Here is a 16,909-nt window from a genome sequence, read left to right on the forward strand (position 1 = left end):
GCTAGGCCCCACTGAGTGGTCTCTAAAGCAGCAACCTGTTTCTTCAGTGTGGTGAGATCGTCCTCCAGTCCTGAGACATGTGTCTCGGTCTCAGTAATGCGAGAGCCTGCGTTCCACAGATCCTGCCTCAGCAGCATAACGTCTGAGCCGACCTTCCCTATCTTTGTATCCAGCATGTCACTGGACTGTGTGATGGCGGACTTAAGTGCAGCATTTTCCGGCAAGGCCCCTGTTGTCCCCCAGCAGACCCCACAGTGACTCCCGGGCCCATGAATATATCTATGGGGCCCAGTTTAGATGATACGCTCCCGTCCTTATCACAGGTCATGTCAGGCCCGGATTTGTTCCCAGCACTGCCTAACCAGGCGGTAATCTGTCCAAGTATTGAGCCGGCAAAGGGGGGCGGGGCAACAAAGAGGGAGATTCCCTCACCGGACTCCGTCGGCCCGAATTGACCGCCGAATGGGAGCCGAGGGCTGTCTGCAAATGGATTAGGGGGAGAGCTGGCCCACAGGTCGTCCAATACTCACCACCACCAAAAGGTCCCTGCAGCTCCCCCAAAATCAAGCTGGAGCACTGTGGCACTGGACCACAGGAAGGGGTCCCAGCAATGAACCACAAGCACCAAATGTCCAGAGGAGAAAAAGCTACCTCAAATGTTCCACGGAATGGCCCTATATTCAGTCCACACCCCGTGCTGCACAGCCAATGAACACCTCTCTCTGCGGCCTGACAAGACCAGAAAACCCCTCTCCCAAGGGGGGACAGAGATACGGAGGGAGTCCAGAACAATCCCAGAGCTCATCACAATGCCGATGCAGGGTTACCCCCATGCACTTCCTCCTCATCAAGATGGTAAGGACACTCTGGGCCCTGCTGTGACCCTCAACTCGGCCCAATCGCATCCACTCCACACACTTCCAGCTGTTCAGGCCCAATCAAGCCTCCGGTGGAGTGGGCCCCACTCCCCGGTCAGTTGGCCTCTGCCGTGCCACCGCGTACTCACTCGTGGTCTGATGTGACCGACAACACCCCACAGACAAGTGTAGAAGGAGAGGAAGGAGACTCTGAAGTCCGCAGGCCCCGATCCCCACACTCTGCACCGGCTGGCCCCCACTCCCACAGAGTAGTGTTCAGGCACCCTGACCCATCACCACTCCAAGGGGGGCGATAGTTTATGGCGTGCCCCCGCATTTACCGCCCTCACCAGGAAACAGCCGTAGCCGCAGAAATTATGGCGGCCAGGCTCACGCCACTTCCACCATGACCCAATACGACCACCGAGTTGCAGTGCAGCTCCAACGTGAGTCCGCCGCTGAGGCCGCCAGTCCACGGGCATTCACCAGCTCTGGTGAAGTCCCGGCCCCGCTGTCTGACGTCTCCGCTGCCGAGGTGGCACCACCACCAGTCGGCTAGGGAACTAGGCAACACTCCCTGTGTCACTCGTGGCCGCCTCTTCCATAGGCCCTGAGCACCCGTCAGCAGACTCCCGTCTTCAACAGCACTCTAACGCCCCAGACCTCCTCTAATGGGGGGCCGCTAGTGTCTGCCAACGATGGGGTGTCCGTTCATTACCGGATGGCTGCAGAGAGACAGTATTATGAAGGATTATTAGCTGCGCTGGCCGGAGAGCTCTCAGCCCATGTCCGCCACGTCGGGTTGCCAAGTTACGCCCCCACTCTTGGTTTGGATTTTGACGCATTAAAGGTACTATGTACTAAAATCAACACACCAGTAGAATTCTATGGACAGAATTGCTTAACCATTTTAAAAGTGATATGTTGAGTTATGTATGTTGGATTTTGTTCATTTTGGTCTTGTTTGGTTAAGATAAATATTGGTCATTTTTCTAAACTGGTGTGTTATTCATTTGTAGTATTTTCACTTTATTACTGTGGGTGTTGTGTACAACTAGTTTACACATTGCCTCTGAGATAAGCCTGACCGCTTGTGCTAAGCTACCAAGGGGGCGAGCAGAGGTTATCTTGGGTGTGTAGCTCCCTTACCCTGACTAGAAGGAAGGGTTCCTACTTGGAAGGGGGCATGCCACTGCCAACTAGAGACCCCCACTTCTAACAGAGGTGTGTATAGGAAATGAAGGAGCTGAGATGACATTTATATAATACAAAAATACAATAGGCAGTTCATCTAATAAATGGACCCTAGAAAAGACTTGAGTAAAGGACCTTGGATGTTACAAATACAGGAACATTCTGAGGATGACTTCCTCATGAGGACACATTAATAACATTATTGTTTTGTACAGTATACAACGCCATAAAGTAGGCTTCTACTTTCCTGATTTTCTGAAAAAAGAAATCTACTTTTTCTGCAAAGTGCGAAATGATGTCAATGGAAACTGGTTTCGAGATAGTCAGGCTAACTTATATACTAAATTAAGTACAATTTTCTTAGTATTAAAAATGCTCTCGCACAGCCAATAGAAATAGCCCTCTCGGTGAGGCCAAAACCCACTGTATGCATATTTTAAAGAACGGGTAACAAAAACCATTGCAGACAGCTGGGCTGTGAAGCCAGTCTGAAAAATAATGTACAAGGCATTTTATTCATAGACAATAATTTTTTTTTCTACAAAACTCGTTTTTTTATATTTCAAGTTGAGAATTATAAGCAACTCACTTTAGTGCTTCAAATATAAAAGAAAAAGCATCTATATGCAAAAAGTGTGTTTTAGTAAAAACTGTAGATGATTATGTTTCTAATTAGAAATGCTACAAATTGAGCAATAAGTCTAGAAAATACTTACATAGTGCAACCTTTCAGCTAAAGTGTTACATCCTACTATGCCTTACTTAACATTTATCAATTCTACCTTCCATACCTCCCATATCTTCCTAGCCTACCAAAACTAACCTATCTATCACGGTTTCCCTACTATATCTACCTACTTTACCTACTTATAAGAAGTACCAACTTTACCTACAATACATACTTATCATACTGACCTACCAGACCTACATATTACACTTTACCTGATGTACAAAAACTAACCTATCAAACTTTCATATCTACCATACCTAACCTATACTTACCTAGGAAGGACATTTGGCATTTCCTCCAGACTTGGCCTGCTAAGAAACTGTGAGCTGTGGCAGCCTAGCCTTTGTTCATCCATGACTGCAAGTATGTGATTACTGTGTCTTATATCTCTTATATACAGATCTACTGGCTAGTAGCAATTACAGTCTGAGTCATGTAGGGAATACATACAAGTGGATATAATGTGCAGTTTCTTCATTGTATGCACTTCTTTATATTAGCTATTACCAATACATTTGTGATTTCTGTTACATTATGTTGCATGCAGTCGGTAACAAGTTTATTAATGATTAAGGCCAGCACTGTATAAATGCATTTCATTAAGTGTGTACGATAATCTGGTGGTAGTCTAAGGAGAACTCACCAACAACCTTTCCAGAGTCTGACAGAACAAATTGTCCATCCAAAATGGGTTTTTTGTTAGATAAGAAATGAGGAATATGTCATGCAATACCTGTCCGATTTCTCTGTTCTCCATGGATGATACTTATAACCTAGAAGGCCAGAGGGGAGAAATCCTCTGCATGCAACATTGAGGCAGGATATCCTATTTGTTGTGCTTGGTTTATATTCTGCATGTTCTTCAGTATCAACTTTGTGGTAAGCATTGGGTGTCATGCATGGATTCCAGAGTGCTGCTCCAATCAAGGGGAATACACCTAAACTTAAAATAACACATCAATATCCTGGCTAAAATAGCCAAATTCCACCTGAAGTTCTACCTGTTGTCAAGTAGTTTATGCCAGATCCTGAGTTCAAACAAGTCATTCAAGCCTTAATTCTGTCACGGATAGACTACGGTTAATGCGTAAACCCGTGCAGGCTTAGGGAAGTGCGAAGTCTTCCATATGCAACGTTTGGAAAGGATGCTATATTTATTGTGCTTGGTTGGTATTATGCATGTTCTTCAATGTAGGCTTTTGAAAATAAATGGATGTTGTGTATGTGATTTAGAAGGCTGCTCCAATCACGAGGAAATATACTTAAACCTACCACATAACATTAATAACTTTGCCAAGGGAGTCCAATTTAAACCCAATGTTCTACAGAGTATGAAGTAAGAGAAGATAACGGGGCAGATTTATGAGGCCGTTGCGCCTCTTTGCGCCGCAATTGCGTCACTTTATTTGATGCAACTGCAGCACAAACAATGCGCCCTATTTACAATGTGACGCATCTAGGAGATGCGTCACGTTGTAAAGCACTGCGCCATAAGGAGGCGTTCCTGCGCAGGGGGGGGGCGTTCCTGCGCAGGAACGCCTCCTGAAAGTGGCTGAGTGAAATCTATGAGATTTCACTCAGTCACTTTCAGGGCAATGCTGCGTCAAAACCCTGCGCCTGCTTGAAGCAGGCGTAGGTCTTGATGCAGCATTGTGCACATGGTGTACCCCCGAGCCTTACTGGAGCTGCGTCGCGCTTGCGACGAAACTCCAGCAATGCGCCACATTTCCAGCACAGATGCGTCACGCATCTGTGCCGTTTTTGCACCATGGTGCGCCGTATTATAAATGCGGTGCACCATGGGTGGCGGAGCTTTGGCGCACTGTGGCGCACGTTAACTGGCCCATCCCTGGGGATGCGCCAGTTAACATAAATCTGCCCCAACATCATTATTTTGTGACCATATGCACATTAGTTTATAAGATAAGTTTAAGAAAGACATAAAAGGAGAGGAGAGACCACAAAAATGTAATCAATTTCAACAATTTTGCTACAAATACCATGCCATACTAATACATTGATACCACATAAACACATCCTAAAAATAGCATTACAGTTTTCATGGATCACCATAGATTCAATGTCCATTTAGTAGGATAATAAAATACCTTTATACTTACATACCATCATCACAATATTCCATTGTTTTGGATCCAGGTCATTAAAGTGCCTCCGTGCTTAATTCACCGCACTGAACTACATTATTAAAATCGTTTTTCATAGGAATTATGCGATAAACATTGTAATCAGTATTGCATTCTTACAGTGCCTCTAAATCAATAAAATGCCTACATGCTACATCTTGTGCTGCATAACACTATATACACTATAATTCAATGGGCATGCAAGGGATCAATAAAGTGCTGAAGTCATTGCTGCTCACCATTCGATTCTGATTTTAACTTTTTATCTACTATGAGGATAAACTTAAAGACAAACTTAAAGAATTGTCTGGTTAATTGATATGATTTCCCGAAAAGACAGAGTACGAAGTAATTCACCTACACATTGGTTGATGGTTGTACCTTTGCAGGGTGAGAAGAGTGCAAAGTCCTCCCATGCAACATTTGGGAAGGATGCCTTAATTGCTGTACTTGGTTACTATTCTGTGTTTTCTGCAGCGTAAACGTTATGGAAAGCATTGGCTTCCATGCATGATTTTCAGAGGGCTGCTTCAAACATGCTGAAAGACAAATAAACATACAACAGATAAATATGGATACCAGGGAAGATCAATTCCAACTCAATTTCTCTGGGACATATAGTAATTTATCAAAGATCTCGAGTTCAAGCAAGTCTTTCAGGCCCTAGTCATGTCAGGATTAGACTATGATTGGTAGTTATACCTTTGAAGGGCGAGGGACCAAGGTCCTCTGTATGCAACGTTTGGGCAAGATGCCACATGTGCTTGGTTGGAATGAACATGTTTTTTAGTGTCCATTTTGAGGATGCAGGCATAGGCACCACAATGCAACAAGGCAGATATTTTAACAATCTTTCCTTCTCCTGTTCTCATAACAATCAGTAGCAGGAACACATGATTACCAGTATTATTATTAGAGTATCCAATGTCAGTAACCAAATGCACTCCCATTTCCGACTCAGGAGAGGATTGAAAACTTCCAACATTCTTGAAGAGTAATTTAGGACTGTCCTGGATAATGTGCCCAGTCTCACCAAAATAATGACCTAAACTAGTCTTACAGTGGTAAACTTTATCATCTCTCAATTAAAAGACCCTGCACTGCTCCAACTTCAATAGAATCTTCCTAAGAAAATATGTCCACAGACTTATCAGATCAAGCATACAAAGGAGCATCTGAATTTTTTTAGTGATTTCTTCAACCCTTCCTTTTTCCCTTTATCTCTATCGTAATTCATGTTAAATCAAAGTGCTAAATCAACACATTCAGAAAAAAAGATAGGATGGTGTGTTCAAATCATTTTGTTTTTAATTTCCTCCTTCAAACCACGTCATAATAATGCAATTAGATAGTTTTGTTTAACTAGGTGGTTTTTGCAACTACTTAACAAATCTTATACGTCAATACATCCATTCCTCCTTTTAAATATTAAACATGCCCTCTTCAACGAAGTATTGCAAATCAGGACATTTAGGCATTTTATTAAAAGCTGATAAAAAAACATCATAATGTAAACAAAAATCTAAATTAGTTACTAACATAGTTAAAATGTTGCTCAATTAAGGCAAATCATTGGGTAACCAACTTAAAATTGATCTTGATGAATTTGTGAAGGGGGATAAGCAAATTGCCATGAAGAAATCCAAATGCTTTCTTAATTCAAGTGGGTTTCCTGAAAAATACAGGACAATTGTTGGAACGACTGGATGTCTGTAGACTGTGAAACCAAGGTCTATCATAGTGCTGAATTTACAAAGGCCTTGAGCAGGATCTATAGTGCTAAAAAAACTATAGAGTCAGTAGTGTCACATTCTTTCAAGGACTGGACTCTGGAAAAATCGTGTGAGCACTCTTATAGATTGCCCAAGTAACATATGACTCTTCCCATTAGCCATAGTGAGACCCTGCACAGAATAATGTACATGAAAGGTGCCAAGTATCTCTGTTTGAGAGTCACAGTTAGGAGGAAAACCACAAAAAGGGTAAAACATTGGTATCTTGCTTGCCTTGCTTAAAGATGAAGGCAGCACTGGAGAAAGTAGTAAGACACTAACATCTTCTTGATGTCCAGAAGGAGAAAATAACCATACAATGCTAAAGAAAGGTTCTAGAAGGAAAAAGATCACATGAAGCAAACATCCAGGTAAATATTGTGACAGAAAATTAAGGAAATACATCACTGCAATGCATCTGTATCTCATAAAACGTTCTTTATTGGGCTTTAAACAGGAATTGAAATCTGAGAAAAGGCTTTAAATGTCTTTGATTGGGAGTCTCAAATATGTTCCAATGTGAATAACTCTATGCCAGACAGAGCATTTCACAAGATTTGTTTTCTGTTCCGTCCTATGAGCTAATGGCATTGGCTCAACTATGAAGACACTGAGTCCTTCTGCAGTCCATAATGGTGTGTGCTCTACACTACTCTTGAAAGACCCGTGCATGTCATTTCAAGTGTGGGAGTGCCAGAATTACAAGTGAGGATGCTCTGAAGCAATCTGACCACAGCATTTGGCAAATTGACGTCTTCTCCTTTTGATCCCACAATGTCTCAGGTGAGTTCTTGCTAATGTCCTCCACACAATACTATATATTACATCTTTTCTACTCAAACAATGCCAATGTCATCACACTTTTACCAAGATCATTGTTATGCTAAAGCAAAGTATTAGTCACTGAAGGTTGAGTTAAAGGAGTCTAAATCTACTTTATTAGTGGGTAATCTTTCTTTAACAGCACAGCTGTACCATGCCTTTTTTCCAAGTTTTACAAAGCCTAACATTTGTTCACTGCCCCCTCAAAGAGTGTCTAGAGGTTCATACCACTTGTAGTTGCCGAGATTTTTTCTTTTATGTATATATATTCCTTAACTGCGTAGCAAATACTGAAAGATTGTGAGCTGGAGAATTTAAAGAATGATTTCACTGTACCATCTTCATAACTTGATGGTGCACCTTTGTTTTTTCACCTAAAAAGTTCAGAATCTTTGATCTTGTTTTGTTTATAGAGAATTAAAATAAAACAATATTAAAGATTAACGTCCTTCGCCTCTTATAAACAATATGTTCAGTCTACGGAGCGGAAGTGTTTACCAAATTGAATTAGGAGATTTGAAGAGTGATGAATCTTTACATGAAAGACAACCTAAATGCCAAAACCATCATTCCATTCAGAATTTAACATACGTATTGACAAACAGTTCTTCCCCCTTTATAGTGGCAAACTCAATTTAAATTCCAAATTCTTCTATTATGTATTTTCATTGCATTCGTGACAGGTTTAATTCGATTTACTAATTTAAATGCCTCTTTATTTCCTACAGGAAGCTTAATACTACTAAATTACCAATGTAAAAAGAACAATTGAGGGACAGAATGGAGAACAATGTCATACATTTACCCCAATACAGAGATCTGGACCTAAATCCATTGTTTTTTTGCTCACCATGCCATTCCAGTTAGGACCCCACCATATGCAAATCAGTCTTGACCCTACACCCAATGGGAACAGTTCAGCCCGAATACCAGGCCAGGTCCTCCCTGGACTGGAAACAAGCATTCTAAGAAGGCTTTCGGGCTTTCAGCCCTCATCAAACAGTATAGCTTGACTACAGTGGCATGGAGAGCACAGGACCCACGTCTGGGCATAACCATCCTACTTCGGGTGACGAATGCAAAAAGAACAATTGATGGACAGAACGCAGAACAAGGTCTTATATTCACCGCAGTACAGAGATCTGGGCCTAAATCCATAGTTTTTTGCTCACCAGGCCATTCGAGTTTGGACCCAGCCATATGCAAATCAGCTTGACCCTGTACCTAGTGGGAACAGTCCAGCCCGAACTACCAGGCCAGATCCTTCCTGGACTGGAAGCAAGCATCCTAGGACCAGTTTCAGGCTCTCAGCCCTTATCAACCAGTATAGCTTGATTCCAGTGGCATAGAGAACACGGCACCCACGTCCAGGCATACTCATACCACTCGGGGTGACAAATGCCAAAAGAACAATTAATAGACAGGATGCAGAACAATGTCATACATTCAACTCAGTACAGAGATCTTGGCCTAAATCCATAGTTTTTTTACTCACCATGCCATTCCAGTTTGGACCCAGCCATATGCAAATCAGTCTTGACCCTGCACCCAATGGGAACAGTACAGACCGATCTGCCAGGCCAGGTCCTCCCTGGACTGGAGACAAGCATCCTAGGACCAGTTTTGGGCTTTCAGCCCTTATCAGCCAGAATAGCTTGACTCCAGTGGCATGGAGAGCACGGAACCCATGCCTGGGCACACCTGCCCCACTCGGGGTGACAAATGCAATAAGAACAACTGAGGGACAAAATGTAGAACAATGTTATACATTCGCCCCAGTACAGATATCTGGACCTTAATCCATCGTTTTTTTACTCACCATGACATTCCAGTTTGGACCTAGCCATATGCAAATCAGTCTTGACCATGTGCCCAATGGGAACAGTCCAGCCTGAACTACCAGGCGAGGCAATTTCAAGCTTTCAGCCCTCATCAGACAGAATAGCTTGACTCCAGTGGCATGGAGAGCACGGGACCCATGTCTGGGCATACCCGTCCCACTCAGGGTGAAAAATGCAAAAAAAAAGCAATTGATGGACAGAATTCAGAACAATGTCATACATTCACCCCAGTACAGAGATCTAGGCCTGAATCCATTGTTTATTTGCTCACCATGCCATTCCAGTTTGGACCCAGTCATACGCAAATGACTCTAAACTCTGCACCCAATGGAACAGTCCAGCCCAATCTGCTAGGCCAGGTCCTCACTGGACTGGAAACAAGCATGCAAGGACCGGTTTTGGGCATTCAGCCATTATCAGCCAGGATAGCTTGACTCCAGTGGCAAAGAGAGCACGGGACCCATGCTTGGGCATACCCGACCCATTCGGGGTGACAAATGCAAAAAGAACAATTGAGGGACAGAATGTTCAATTCAAGTTCAAGTTCGGACATTTATATAGCGCACTGCTCACCCAGAGGGTCTCAAGGCGCTTGGGAAGGGGTTCATTATTTGTCGAATAGCCAGGTTTTAAGTTCTTTTCTGAAGGAGATGTGGTTATGAGTAAGGCGGAGGCGAGTGGGGAGTGAGTTCCAGGTCTTGGCCGCCAGGAAGGAGAAGGATCTTCCTCCCATGGTGGATTTCTGGATGCGCGGGACTGCGGCGAGGGCTTGATTGGACGATCTTAGTTGGAGTGTGGGTTTGTAGAAGGACAGTCGAGTGTTGAGGCATTCGGGTCCTAGATTGTAGAGGGCCTTGTGTGCGTGGGTGAGAAGACGGAATGTTATTCTTTTGTTGACGGGTAGCCAGAGGAGGTCTTTTAGGTGTTCGGTGATGTGATCTTGGCGAGGGATGTCCAATATGAGTCTCGCTGATGCGTTTTGGATGCGTTTTTTGCTGTAATTCCGGCGTATAGTGTGTTACCGTAGTCCAATCGACTTGTGACCAGTGCGTGGGTGACCGTCTTTCTTGTCTCGATGGGGATCCAGCGGAAGATCTTTTTGAGAATGCGAAGTACGTTGAAGCAGGAGGATGAGACTGCGTTGACTTGTCTGGACATCGAGAGAGAGGAGTCTAGGATGAAGCCAAGGTTACGTGCGTGGTCTGTGGGTGTGGGTGCTGTGCCCAGAGCGGAAGACCACCAAGAGTTGTCCCAGGCAGAGGGGGAAGATCCTAGGATGAGCACTTCTGTTTTGTCTGAGTTGAGTTTTAGGCGGCTGTGTTTCATCCATTCGGTTACTTCTTTCATGCCTTCGTGCAGATTGGTTTTGGCGGTGTTGGGGTCTTTGGTGAGGGAGAGGATTAATTGGGTGTCGTCGGCATAAGAGATGATGTTGAGGTTGTGTTGGTGCACGATGGATGCGAGTGGGCTCATGTAAATGTTGAAGAGGGTGGGACTGAGTGATGATCCTTGTGGAACTCCGCAGATGACTTCAGTGGCCTCTGAGTTGAATGGAGGAAGTCGGACTCTCTGAGTTCTCCCAGTTAGGAACGAGATGATCCAGTCCAAGGCTTTGCCTTGTATGCCGATGTTGCTGAGGCATTGTATGAGGGTGCTGTGGCAGACTGTGTCGAAAGCGGCGGATAGGTCGAGTAGGATGAGGGCAACTGTATCTCCGTTATCCAGAAGTGTTCGGATGTCGTCTGTTGCTGCAATGAGGGCGGTGTCGGTGCTGTGTTTGGCTCGAAATCCGGATTGAGAGGGGTCGAGGGAGTTGTTGGATTCAAGGAAGGCGGTGAGCTGACTGTTGACGGCTTTCTCAATGACTTTGGCCGGGAATGGGAGGAGGGAGATGGGGCGGTAGTTTTTAAGTTCGGAGGGGTCTGCTGTGGGTTTCTTCAAAAGGGCACTGAGTTCGGTGTGTTTCCAGCTTTCTGGGAAGGTGGCAGAGTTGAACGAGCAGTTGATGACATCACGGAGATGGGGTGCGATGATGGAGTCGGCTTTGTTGAAGATGTGGTGAGGGCAGGGGTCGGTTGGCGAGCCAGAGTGGATTGAGTTCATTAGGCGGATGGTGTCTTCAGTGGTGATTGGGTTCCAGGCGCTAAGGATGTTAGGTCTCGGGGTAGGATCTGAGGGAGGAGGGGAGGGTTGATCGCTGGGAGTATTCTCGAACCTGTTGTGGATGTCGGCAATTTTGTTGTAGAAGAAGGAGGATAGCGCATCGCAGAGGTCTTGGGAGGGAGTGATGTCGTTAGATGCTGAGGTGGGGTTGGTGAATTCTTTGACGATGTTGAAAAGTTCCTTGCTGTTGTGGGTGTTGTTGTCGAGACGATCCTTGAATGCTGATTTCTTGGTGGATCGAATCAGTTGGTGGTGTTTGCGGGTGGCTGCCTTGAGGGTGGCCATGTTGTCGGTGGTTGGGTTTTTTCTCCATGTTTTCTCCAGGGTGCTGCATAGCTTCTTGGATATTTTTAGGTCATCATTGAACCAGGGAGCCTTTTTGCTGGCTGAATTGATCTGGTGCTTTTTCAGGGGTGCTAATTCGTCAGCACTGTGGGTGATCCATTGCTTGAGATTGGTGGCCGCTTGGTTTGGGTCCAATGGGAGGGTGGGGGGTTTTGGTTGAGTGAAGTGAGGAGTTGGTCGGAGGTGATTTTGTTCCAGTTTCATTCACCCCAGTACAGAGATCTGGGCCCTTAATCCATCGTTCTTTTGCTCACCCTGCCATTCCAGTTTTGACCCAGCCATATGCAAATAGGCCTTGACCCTGCGCCCAATTGGAACAGTCCAGCCCAAACTGCCAGGCCAGGTCCTCCCTGGACTGGAAACAAAGATTCTAGGACCGGTTTCAGGCCTTCAGCCCTCATCAGCCAGAATAGCTTGACTCCAGTGGCAATGAGAGTATGGGACCCACGTCTGGGCATACCCCTCCCACACGGAGTGACAAATGCAAAAAGAACATTTGCTGGACAGAATGCAGAACAATGTCATACATTCACCCCAGTATAGAAATCTGGGCTTAAATCCATCTTTTGTTTGCTCACCATGCCATACCAGTTTGGATACAGCCATATGCAAATCAGTCCTGACCCTGCACTCAATGGGAACAGTCCAGCCTGAACTGCCAGGGCAGGTTCTCCCTGGACTGGAAACAAACATTCTAGGACCGGTTTCAGGCTTTCAGCCCTCCTCAGCCAGAATAGCTTGACTCCAGTGGCATGGAGAGCACAGGACCCACGTCTTGGCAAACCAGTCCCACTCGGGGTGACAAATGCAAAAAGAACAATTGATAAACAGAATGTAGAACAATGTCATACATTCACCCCAGTACAGAGATCTGGATCTAAATCAATAATTTATTTGCTCACCATGCCATTCCAGTTTGGACCCAGCCATACGCAATTCACTCTGGACCCTGCGCCCAATGGGAACAGTCCAGCCCGAACTGCCAGGCCAGGTCATCCCTGGACCGGAAACAAGCATCCTAGGACCGGTTTCGGGCTTTCAGCCCACATTAGCCAGGATACCTTGACTCCAGTGGCATGAGAGTACAGGACCCACGTCTGGGCATACCTGTCACACTCGGTGTGACAAATGCAAAAGGAACAATTGATGGACAGAATGCAGAACAATGTCATGCATTCACCCCAATACAGAGATCTGGGCCTAAATCCATTGTTTTTTTGCTCACCATGCCATTCCAGTTGGAACCAGCCATATGCAAATCAGCCTTGACCCTGCACCCAATAGGAACAGTCCAGTCTGAAATGCCAGGCAAGGTCCTCCCTAGACTGGAAACAAACATCCTAGGACCATTTTCGGGTTTTCAGCCCTCATCAGCCAGGATAGCTTGACGCCATTGGCATGGAGAGCACGGGACCCACGTTTCGGCATACCCATCCCACTTGGGGTGACAAATGTAAAAAGAACAATTGATGGACAGAATGCAGAACAATGTCGTACATTCACCCCAGTACAGAAATCTGGGCCTAAATCCATCATTTTTTTGCTCACTTTGCCATTCCAGTTGGACCCAGCCATATGCAAATCAGTCTTGACCCTGCACCCAATAGAAACAGTCCATCCCGAAATGCCAGGCCAGGCCAGGTCCTTCCTGGATTGGAAACAAGCATCCTGACCGGTTTCAGGCTTTCAGCCCACATCAGCCAGAACTGCTTAGCTCCTGTGGCATGAAGAGCATGGGACCCATGTCTGGGCAGTCTGGGCAAAACCGTGCCACTTGGGGTGTGAAATGCAAAAAGAACATCTGGGCCTAAATCCATTGTTTTTTTGTTCACTATGCCATTCCAGTTTGGACAAAGTCATATGCAAATCAGTCTTGACCCTGTGCCAAATGGGAACAGTCCAGCCCAAATTGCAACTGTCAGGCCATTCCCAGACGTGGGTCCCTTGCTCGCTATGCCGCTGCATTCATACTATACCCAGAAACCGGACCCAGGTTCTTTGTTTCCGGTCCAGGACGGACCTGGCTTGGCAGTTCCGGCTGGACTGTTCCCATGAGACACAGGGTCAAGACTGATTTGCATATGGCTAGGTCTGAACTGGGGTGGCCTGGGGATTTTCCATCATTTATTTTAAGACAATTACTGTCCATCCAGTTATGTATAGCCAGCATGCATTCATTATATCTAGACTCTGCCTACATCGTTCTTTCTTATGGAGGCACCAATTTGAGTATCGTCGGCATAGGATATCAGAGAGAATCTAAAGCTTCTTATCCAATTCCCTAATGGGGAAACATAGACATAAAAAGAGTAGGGCTCAGTAAGGACCCCTGGGGAATAAGCGAGACAGACCTTCACTATCTGCTCCCGATCCGTTACATAGGATTTTAGAAAGTCCCATGCTAGTGTCATATAGATATACATTGCCTATTTGCTGTGTTAAGTTAGCATGAGCTTATTAGGAGTTTAAACGCCATTTTACCTTTCTGCTGCTTCTGCACACGACACATAGCTGTTGCTTTAGCTTTGAGCCTAGGAGAATGTTTTGATTCATGCGAGAATAATATGTTGTTACTCTGATATCAGCCTTGCTTGGCAAGCTGTGTCTGTACAGTGAGTGCAGAAACCTTCAAGGATATCTCAACACAGTGGTTGTTGTGAGGTCTGATCTTCGCACGTCCCTAGACATAACATACATGCAGCTGCGGCCAAGGTCTGGCTTTAGGCGCGTTTTATATTGCTTTGCACAAGAGCATACACACACACTTGATGGTGCTTCGCATGCAGAGAGCTGGTGGAAGATGATGTGATCCCTTACCACTAGGATCTTGAGGTATGGGGCAGCCCAGCTAAAACCTAAAGAGACCTTCTTATATATAATATAATATACTAGCTAGGGAGGGTGAGAATTAGGTGTTATTGAACCCTATTCGTTTTAGCATAATATCATGCTTTCACCTTTTGTGTTCTACAGACTAGTGACTATGCTGATTACTTTGTTTCTTATAATATGTTTGCTTGTACTAGCTAAGATACTGCGTTTGAGAACACTGCATTAGTGAATAAATATTTCAAATATGCACGTGTCCTCTTTTACTCCTTGTTCTGGATTGGAATGATTGTATAACGAAAGTGTTCATGTGTACCACATTACCTGGGGTGTACTAAGTCCATGTTCTGGTTTGTCTAAGCATTGGGAGTTTGTGATAACCAATGAGACACTGTAGCTAGTCTGGTAGGGGATTTTGGGTACTAAGGTGAGTTTTGGCACACCTTAATTCAATCAGGTTCCAAGTTTCTAAGCAAAGTTCTGTATGAGAATGGAATCCCTGCGACACTAGATCAGTGACCCTGCATGTTGCGAGCTGTGCTAACAGTAATTCATGGCTGACTGTATCAAAGGCAGCAAAGAGCTCAAGCATAACGAGGTCTGCCCCTCTTCCTTGATCTAGAATCTGCCTGATCTCTTTAGTTGCCTTGATCAAATCTGTCTCAGTGCTATGGCCTTTCCAAACTCATTACATTTACATTAGTGACAATTTGTGATAGACCATACTACTTGAGATGTATTTACATTAATTATGTCAGGATTATTAGAAAAAATCCCATCCAGGGTATGAGTCGCCTGGTGTGTTAGATCTTGAACTACTTGATCTAGTCCTAGCACTTAAAAAGTTAGCAGTAGTACTGCAGTCTCCGGGTTCATAATCTCCTCTAGGTGATAATTCCAATCGCCCAGTACCGTGTAATTAGAATCTAAAATAAAATGCTCTAAGTGGCTAGCTACTTCCTGATGGAAAAACCTTTTGGGAGCTAGGCGGTCTATATAGGACTATGCCTGTAAATGATTTTTGCTTGTTGTTAGATTTGGGGGTCTCTGGTTGGCACAGGTATGCACTTGTGACAAACAGGGACCCTCTCCTCTAGTCAGGGCAAGGGACTCACTCCTCAGAATAACCCCTGCTCACCCTGTAGGTTGCGTTGCGCGAGCAGATAAGGCTAATCTTCAGGGCGTTAGTTAGTTAAGCACTTATGATCACACACAGTAATTAAATTGACCCACCACAAATGGACACCAGGCGTAATTATGTATAAAAATACGTAGGCTTTATGAAAAAATGTATAGATAGATGCAGGCTTAATACAAGACCAGTATAACGATATTAAAATGAGGCCACAGTACTTTGGAATGAAAAGAGTTCTTTCAAATGCTTCAAAAAGGCTTAATTCACAAGTTCTATTCACTTAAAAACTGTCCACGACACTGAAGGCAAGATTCTGTTATTTGGCAAGGTTCGTTAGATGCTGTGCGCTTCGTAGCGCTCTTTCGCGATCTGTACGCGTTGAACAGGAAGGCCCTACCAAGTCCCACGCGCCTCGCGGTACGCTGCGTACGGTGCGGCTGGTTCACAATGGGGGTACGAGTCGTAGGCTTTAGTGCATGTCGTACCTTGTGGATAGAACAACAGGCTTAATGCAAGACCACCCTAACGATATTAGAAGGAGGCCACAGGACTTTGAAACAATGTCACACCAATGTTGCGGACCCTGGTCCGATGTGAACACTTGACTCGGTCCGAGTCACACAGTACCTTCAGTTAATCATTGCTGGTTCGAGGTGTACTTCTTCCGGATGCGAGGCGTACTTCTTCAGTATGTGTTGGGGGTGAACGTACCTTCGGGTCAGCAGGGGACGCGATGTTCCAGGCAGGCAGGCGCGGCACTGGGCTCCTAGTACCGACCGTACTGGAGACCCGTTAGTGTGCGGCGCGGCCCTTCCGATTCAGGAGTGCGGAGCAGGGCGGCCGCGTACGTCATGAACGTCCGGGCCGTCCGAGGCAGAGAACAGCACTCCGATCGGATTCCGGCGGAAGGGGTGATGGGCGCACAGCGCGCTCCAGAACAGGCGAGTTGACAGGGTGGCTAGGCGGCCCAACAAAGCGCAGGGAGAGCGGCTTGACACGAGCAGGGCTCTCACAAGGCAGGGGCAGCCAGGCACCAACGTCACAGCCCAAGGAGGGGGCGAGGCACACCAGAGATCA

This window comes from Lissotriton vulgaris, chromosome 3_1 (genome assembly GCF_964263255.1).
Source record: "Lissotriton vulgaris chromosome 3_1, aLisVul1.2, whole genome shotgun sequence".
Taxonomy (NCBI): domain Eukaryota; kingdom Metazoa; phylum Chordata; class Amphibia; order Caudata; family Salamandridae; genus Lissotriton; species Lissotriton vulgaris.